Raw genomic sequence first — 9,331 nt, forward strand, 5'->3', positions numbered from 1 at the left:
TAGATAGATAGATGTCTAGATATATAGAAGTCTAGATGTCTAGATAGATAATGTCTAGATGTCTAGATAGATGTCCAGACAGATGTCTAGACAGATGTCTAGATAGATGTCCAGACAGATGTCTAGATATATGTCTAGACAGATGTCTAGATAGATTTCTAGACAGATGTCTAGATAGATGTCTAGATAGATGTCTAGATAGATGTCTAGATAGATAGATGGATACTTTATTCATCCCAGTAGGGAAATTCACATTACTAGCAGTATCCTTGTGTTGAAAAACAAAATAATAAAGATATAGAATACAGAAATACCGACTTTAACGTTTTGCCATGGAGTATTTCAATAGTGCTATGGAAAATATACACTGCAAAAAAAATAGGGTAATATGCAAACGTGGGCGTGAGGTTTAATGTGGGCTTGTACTCCCCCCGGGTGGAGTTAAAGAGCCTCATGGCATGAATATGTTGACATTTGCCAATAAATAATTCATAGGAAGCAGGTCTGATCATAATACAACATTCACTTAGTTAGTGCGGATAATCCGTTCCATAAACGCAAGTTGTAATTCAATATGTGCCAAGTAGGAACCACATAGCGTAGTACAATCTGTTTATCTGTAGTGTGTAGTTTCGCTACGATCTTCATGTCGCAAAGAACTATGGTAGATGTATTGCAGAGACATATGAAACTCACAAACTGGACTTACTGGCTAAAAAAATCGTATTGTGAATTGGTTGATTTCTTTGGGACATTTACGTTTTATTTTAAACCCCCACGGCAGAAATGCTACAGTTGTATCCATCCGTTTGTGGTGTAAGTCCATGGATCTGCCATGACACAGTAATGGAGCACCATTTTGGAGCAAATAACCAAAGATGAAATAAATCATCCTTTAGTTCTCACTAGAAATGTAAATCATTCCTTTCCCTCTGACTTCTGACCAAGTTAAGTGTTATTTTGCGTCCAGCTTCTACTGTGACGTCATGCAGGCTCTGAAAGGGTCTATAATTCTTATGCTTGTTTTTGTGTGATTCGAAATCATTCATCATTCATCATGTTTCTTCTATTAGGAAAAAAAATAACAGTCAAAAGGATATCCTTTATAAAATATCTTTTTTTTTCAGTTTGAAAAGAAACCTTCCTCCCACCAATGTGCTCACATCAGGGCGCTTCCTCCTTTTCCGAAATGCGCATGCGCCTGACGCCGGAGTCGCTCTCTGATTTGACAAGCGTGGGATGCGCCAGTGGCACCCAGTCCCACCGAAGCGCATGCCAGCTTTTCCCGTTACTAGTGTGCATCATCATCGCTTACACCTGCCCACTCCAACTCATCTCTTTCCTTCTTTATTCTCCCCAAAAAGAGTCGAAGAGAAAACAACGTCTCCTTGTGCTTCTTACGGTTTTATCCGCGGAAGAAACAACACGATTCAGCACCACGGAATTGAGGACAGCGTCCGGATTCGAAGCTTGAGTTTTATCAAAAAGGAGGATTTTTATCTACAAACCAAAAAAAGGGTGATTCTTACACTTGGAAGACCAGCAAAGAAGGAGTAAAACCTCCCAAAAAAAGCTGAAGGTGGGTTCCGGGTTCCAGTCATGTGGCAGGCGTTTTCTTTCTTTTCTTTCTTTTTTTTTTAGCTAGCACTCAACTCAAACCCCGCGTTGCTAACGCTAGCTTAGGCGAGGTCGATCCCACCCGCCCGGCTTGGTTCTTTCATTGTGCCTCGGTGAGTTCGGGTAATGGACAAAAGTTCCGTTGTTCGCTGGTTTTAAATGAAGGAGGAGGGAACGATTTGGGCGGTGACGCCATTAGCGAGACTCATTCGCCGCTGCTTTCCAGGGAGACCGGTGCTGAACGTCTGTTTCGGCTCCGAGTGCCGACCCGTCTCTTGGAGATTCAAGCTAGGCTACTGTTAGCTAGTTTGGAGGCTAAGCTAACATGGGAACATTTTAACTCGTGAAATTTAAGATAAAACGGATTAAAAGGTGATATTGGCTGCCTGGGTGTCAGCTGTATATTTTTTATTTATTTATTTTGTATCCAGCGTGACATTACTCAGTTCCTTCAATACTTTCTTAAGCTATATACAGGGTTGGGCAGGGTTACTTAAACTGGATTACTTTCAATTACTTTTGGATTACTCCAGTACCAAATAGGCTGATAAAAGACAAAATAAACTAAATATGAATAAAATGACTCAATTTTGTGCAGGCTTAGGGAGTAACGGAAAAGCATGGAACGGCAAAAAGCTGTTTGGATTTATTTTCGTTTTGTTACTGTCGCTTTTTATGTTAGTTTTGCCGGAGATCAAAGAGATCAAAGCCAGGAAAGAAAGCTTACCACGTGTTGTGAGCCATCATTTTATTAATATTTAGTTTCTTTTGTCTTTTATTAGCATATTTGGTATTGGAGTAATCCAAAAGTAATTGAAAGTAATCAAGTTAAAGTAACCCTACCCAACCCTGGCTATATACCACCAGTAATTGTTTCTCACTCATTTTTATTTGATTTGTTATTTATCAGTTTTTAAATCAGACAGTAAATAAATGAACAGCAATATAAACATATCATCAACATCCATCCATCCATTATCTGGACCGCTTATCATCAGTAGGGTCGCGGGAATGCTGGAGCCCATCCCAGCTATCTTCGGGCAGTAGGCAGGGGACACCCTGAACTGGTTGCCAGTCAGTCGCTCATTCACACCTAGGGACAATTTGGACCAGCCAATTAGCCTAACATGCATGTTTTTGGAATGCGGGAGGAAACCGGAGTATCTGGAGGAAACCCACGCAAGCACGGGGAGAACATGCAAACTCCACACAAGACGTTCGATATCATGACCTTAGAACTGTGCCGCGCACGCAGTAACCACTGCCCCGCCGTGCTGCCCTATCATCAACATATCAAACCAAAACTACAAAGCCAACAAGGGACGAATGGTAAAATAGTCTTTATTTATATAGTGCTTTTTAAGTCACCAAAAACCTCCAAAAGCGCTTTACAATGTGCTTCACACTTACCCATTCACTCACACACCCATCATCTATGTTCATCTGAGGCTGATACAACTTAAAAAATGCTAATTTTTTAACCTGCGAGTATTTTCAAAGTGCAGGTTGATTTCATAGTTCATGTATTAATGCTTTTTTTCTTAATATTTAATGCTTTTTTTATGACTAGACAAGAGAAAACATAATTTATCATTGCAACAATAATATTGCGTTTTGTCGCAATACAGTCATTCCTTTGGTTAACATAGTTAAAGTAGACCATACATCGAAGTAGTGACGCCCCTTCATGAAAAGATAAACTACCTCAATTTTACCTCCAGAGACGCCCTTACTGACTGAGAGTATACGACTGTAACAAAATAACAACTATAGATCCACATATGAATGAAAACAGAACAATGAATTGCAGTTAAATGTATTGTCTTTGTTGTCATTACACAAAAGTACAAAAAAATAGTAAGGTTTCTCCTTTTGGTCCAAGAAAACAATTTAGAGAGATGCTGCACGCTAGTATTGGGTGAACTTGGATTGAGCCAAGTTTTAGCAATGATTAAAATACAAACATCCTTATGGTTGAGGTTTCCCATGAGTTGTAGCTCCAAGTCTTCTGTTTCACGGGTAATGGATCCCGCGTTGGAGAGATACATGCTCGGCAGGGTTGGCTTGTGAGACTCGTTACGTAGCCTAGCCATAATAGTAGGAAGGAGCTACAAACTCGCTATAAGCTTCTCTCTCAAATTCACCTCCGTTGCTTTCTAAACCCGATAATAATCCACAGAGCACCAGCTGGTGATCTCTATTTCTTTGATTTTTTTTTTTGACGTTCCTAAGAGTCGGATTAAATCAATGCATTTCTTTTCCATGTATAATATGCTAAAAACTAGCTGTAGTCATGCTTCACAGTTTTGTACGGTAGGCACGTTCACCTGAGTACCTTCCCCACTGTTTGATTGACAACATATACCAGCCTATCACAGTTGCTCACACAGACAGTCACGCCCACCCAACACACACACATACAACTTGCCCCGTGATAGCATTTGCTGTCTGATGTCTGCTGCACAATGCTCGGTATGTTGATATCAGTGAAAACAAACACAATTCTATTCAAAATCCATGAAGCATTGAAACAGAGATAACTAAAGGGCAAAGTAGCGAGGGATTGCTCAACTTAAAACGTTACATTGACTGCTTGGGTTTTTTATTTTTATTTTCATTTTAAAACTGTACTCTGTATATATATATATATATATATATATATATATATATATATAGTAATATGCATTACTTAAAAGTCTATATTTGCTGCTTGGGTGTCCACTTCTGTCATTATATTTTTTAAAATTAAATTTTGTATCTAAAATGATTTATCCCAGTCAGGGTTGTCAGCTGTGCTATTATTATTTTTTTTTAACCTTATACAAATAAATACAAATAATACAGTAAAAAAACAACTGGCGCTAAGCTATGTGCAAAAACAGTTTCATTTACTGTAATCACTGTTTTTCTTTGGCAAATATCCGACAGGGACTCATTTGTTTTCTTGTCAATAGTCACTCTCCCGAACAAACCAAAATTTACAGAGGCCGACAACAAACTTCAGGAAAATATTTATCATTGCAACATAACACAATACTACATTACAATACTTGCTTTAAAACATTTACCATTTCATACAACTTACACCATTCCCTTAAGTGATGAATAAAGTAATTCAGTACCTTTATACTCAGGGTTGGGTAGGGTTACTTTAACTTGATTACTTTCAATTACTTTTGGATTACTCCAATACCAAATATGCTAATAAAAGACAAAATAAACTAAATATGAATAAAATGATGACTCACAACACGTGGTAAGCTTTCTCTCCTGGCTTTGATCTCTTTGATCTCCGGCAAAACGAACATAAAATGCGACAGAAACGAAATCAAAATAAATCCAAACATCTTGCCAACATCATTTTTGCCGTTCCATGTATTCCGTTACTCCCCAAGCCTGCACAACATTTATTAATTTTATTCATATTTAGTTTCTTTTGTCTTTTATTAGCATATTTGGTGTTGGAGTAATCCAAAAGTAATTGAAAGTAATCAAGTTAAAGTAACCCTACCCAACCCTGTTTATACTATACTCTTTACTGTACTTGAATTTAGTATGTAAAATAAAAACATTTTTTTTCACCTTTTGTTATTTTTAGAAAAAAAAAATCACATTCATAGTATTCCATGTTTTTTTTTTTAATAATTTAAATTAAATTTAAAAAGTATTATAACTTAATGAATTAAGTTATTTACTATTACCAGGATCCAAATATGACTCAGTGCCGCTTTAGTTTGTGCAGTGTATTTTGTAAATCCATTGCAAACACAAACTATTTGGAATAGAATACAATATACATGAGCAACAGTAAATGAATGTTATGCATTGTGTTGTTTTGCAAATCCTAATAATATTTATCGTATATGAAATAACACAATAAAACAAATAAAACATTGCAGTATTATGAAAAAGCATTGCAATACAATGCAATTGTTTTGTGATATAACACACAACTATTGCGTTATATTGCACTGACGTAGTGTCCCTTGCCGGGGTCCGTAAAAATAAAAACATCAAAGATAATGATGGTAAAAAAAAAAAGAAATAAGTACATATTTTCAAATAATACACCTTACTGTGATGTGTGATTTGATACATTAAAATATAACAATACAAATCCTCAAAATATTTCTAAATACAGTTTTAATATGATTTACCAGCAATGCTAGTCAGCTAATGGTAATTTGGGTCAAACCATTCTTTTACAGGCAAACCTTGTTTTTGTTTTTTACCATACTTTAATATTTTACAGTTACTTTTAAAAGTATTTTAGAGTGAGGACCCACAAAGTGAGGTAGTATTTAACACAAATGTCCTTTTAAGTTTTATATTACAAACAATAACAAGAACATTTCCACAATCTATGAAAGTTTAATATTACTGCGAATAATGTCATGGTCTTTTTACTTTCTGTGTTCTTTTCCATCTTACTATGTGTTTTACTTGACACACAGGCAGGGTTGGGTAGGGTTACTTTAACTGGATTACTTTCAATTACTTTTGGATTACTCCAATACCAAATATGCTTATAAAAGACAAAAGAAACTAAATATGAATAAAATGACTCAATTTTGTGCAGGCTCGGGGAGTAACGGAATACATGGAACGGCAAAAAATCTGTTTGGATTTATTTTCATTTTGTTTCTGTCGCAATGTTCGTTTTGCCGGAGATCAAGGAGATCAAAGCCAGGAGAGAAAGCTTACCACGTGTTGTGAGTCATCATTCTATTCATATTTAGTTTCTTTTGTCATTTATTAGCATATTTGGTATTGGAGTAATCCAAAATTAATTGAAAGTAATCCAGTTAAAGTAACCCTACCCAACCCTGCACACAGGCAGGTCGAGACTACCTATAAATACAACCAACTTCCTTAGTTATTTGTATATTTTTAATTATTATTTCTGAAATTGACCAAACACTCTGTAAATTCCTCTCCGATTGCGCAATTTTAACTGTTGTCAGCGTTCTCTTCCTGTAACTGGAGATATGGAATCTCAGGGGCCGCCGAGGAGACTGTATTTACAGTCTGAGCTTATGTTTGGCAAAGGGGCATGCTCAAATTCTTTGTGTCACAGGGGGCTGTCTTGTTGCTTCATGTTTAAGAAATCACTTCTTTCTGAATCCACGGAGATAATATTTATATTTCTGATAAGAAGCTATGAAACAAGAGTCTAAATCATCTGCTTCTGAGGTTCTTCCCCACCGCACTCAAATCACTTATGTCAAATTTGCGCACAGTCCCAGTGAGATGACAATTGTGCAGGCAACAAAGAAAATGTCTGAGAACATTCCAAATCAATCCTAATCTTAGCTGAAACTCTTGAAATGTGTACAAAAATGTCTCGTGCGATATCCGAAATATTTATGTGCGTTATTACAAAAAAAGTAAAGCTGCACAGTGTATGAAAAAATATCAGTGACACATTAAAATAACTATATGGCTGGAACCAAAAATGAAGCATTGAAGATTAAAAGGGGAAAAAAAACACTTATTTTGCACTGACTCACTAAAAAACAGTACCGTATAAAATAAGCCAACTGATAAGTCTGGTGTACACTCAAAAATGAGAAGAGAAAACATTAAACTGGGAGAAAGGTTCAGATAAGAATGTCCAACCTCTTCAAAAGGCGCTCCCCTGAGCCTTTTCTTGTTGTTACATCTCCAAGGTTAGAAAAGCAGATCCACCCTAAGAGGTGTGGGTATCAAAGAACGGCAACACACTTGGTCGATAGTATGAAATGAAATGATCTGCTTTTATTTAGCGCTTTTCAAGTCAATGACTTCCCAAAGTGCTTTACAATGTGCTCCACATTTCCCAATAGCAGCCTTGTATTGCAGCCATGTAAGACGCTAACCTGCTTAATGGGGGTATTAGGGGTTCAGTGTCTTACCCAAGGACACTTCGACATGTAACACGGACAAGCCGGGTTTCGAACTGGGATCCCAGGATCCCAAGACGAGCGCTCTATCTCCTGAGCTGTTTATTTCTGACGCCCTTAAACACAAGGAGTCTTGAATGGCTACCAGACCACAGACTTTTTCAAACTACAGACTATTATGGGGGGCGGCAGTAGCTCAGGAGGTAGAGCGATCGTTTTAGGATTAAGGGATCCCAGTTCGAATCCCGGCTTGTCCGTGTTACATGCCGAAGTGTCCTTGGGTAAGACACTGAACCCCCAATAGATAGATAGATAGATAGATAGATACTTTATTCATCCCCGAAGGGAAATTCACAATATCCCTAATAAGCAGGTTAGCGCCTTACATGGCTGCACAGATCACAGCCGCTATTGGTAAATGTGAAGCACAATGTAAAGCGCTTTGGGAAGTCATTGACTTAAAAAGCGCTGTATAAATGCAGATCATTTCATTTCATTATGACACCATCACCTGATCTAAAACATACATGAGGGCAAGGGAAAAACTCATGAGAGAAATGAGGAAACCTTGAGAAAGTACCGCAAATCCTGGATTTGTCAAAATCTCAAGGATGAAAAAAATGATCCGCTTTAACTAAAACCACCCAAACATTTATAGATTTCTATATTTTGATGAGAATAAGTTCTAGAATATTAAAGCCGGATGAGGAATTAGTCAATGAACTGTATAAAAAAAAAAAAAAAATCACACAGCTGGGAAAAAAACAGTGTCTGTTTTAACTAAAACCAAAATTTGAATAGGTTTCTATATTTGGATGACGATACCATCTAGTAAGTGACAGAGGGGAGAGGAACAAGCTACTGATCTTTGTTTGAATCACACGGATTAAACAAGTACAGTGGAACCTCGGTTCTCGACCATAATCCGTTCCATTTCTTTGTACGAAAACCGATTTGTACGATCTCCGAAGCCGTTTTTTCCCATTAAAAGTAATGTAAAATTGTTTTAATCCGTTCCAACACCCTGAATGTTTATCTTGAATATTTAACGTAAAGCTAACCCAAGCTAATCGTACGTTCGCGTTAGCGTAATCTTCCGTACGAATGATTACGCTAACATGAACGTGTAAAAATAAAAAAATCAGGTCTTTACACATCATTTAGCACCCGGGTCTCCACAACAAGTGGTGAGCGGTTAAAGGATAAAGAAAATAATTATTAATAGAATTTCTTACCGGTCGGCAGAAGCCATGCTGTATTCCTGAAAGAAGGGAAACTCGCACACCTTCTTCATATTTTGCTATTATTTCTTTCTTAAATGCAATAGTTGTACGCACTACTCCTCTTTTTTCACCTGTAGCAACTTTGCTGCTTGCACCAACCTTCTTCCGAGGCATAATTAGGGGTTAAAACACTCCCTTCACCGCTTTTGAAAAACGAAAACAGAAAAGGAGTGCGCGTTGCCGTGACAACAGTTCTTCACGAGGGGTGGGGGCAATCTACACTCGTACGCCACTCAGCGTCGCCCCTAGCGTACCGGCGTTCGAACTCCGATTTTTTGAACGAAAAGCGAAGCAAGAATTTCTCGAAATTTTTGGTCGAGAACCGATTTGTTCGAACTGAGAGGCGTTCGAAAACCGAGGTTCCACTGTATCTGCTTCAACCAAAACTACCCAAACCCTTCCAAGTTTCCATATTTGAATGCGAAAAAGTTCCAGAATATTACAGAGCGGTTAGGAATTAGCAACTGAACCTTGCAAAACGTGCATACCAGTCAAAACAACGAACAGTGTAGGATATTAGTCATAATAGCATACCTTGTAGGTATCCAA

This window comes from Urocampus carinirostris, chromosome 8 (genome assembly GCF_059441175.1).
Source record: "Urocampus carinirostris isolate Australia breed hairy pipefish chromosome 8, RoL_Ucar_1.0, whole genome shotgun sequence".
Lineage (NCBI taxonomy): Eukaryota > Metazoa > Chordata > Actinopteri > Syngnathiformes > Syngnathidae > Urocampus > Urocampus carinirostris.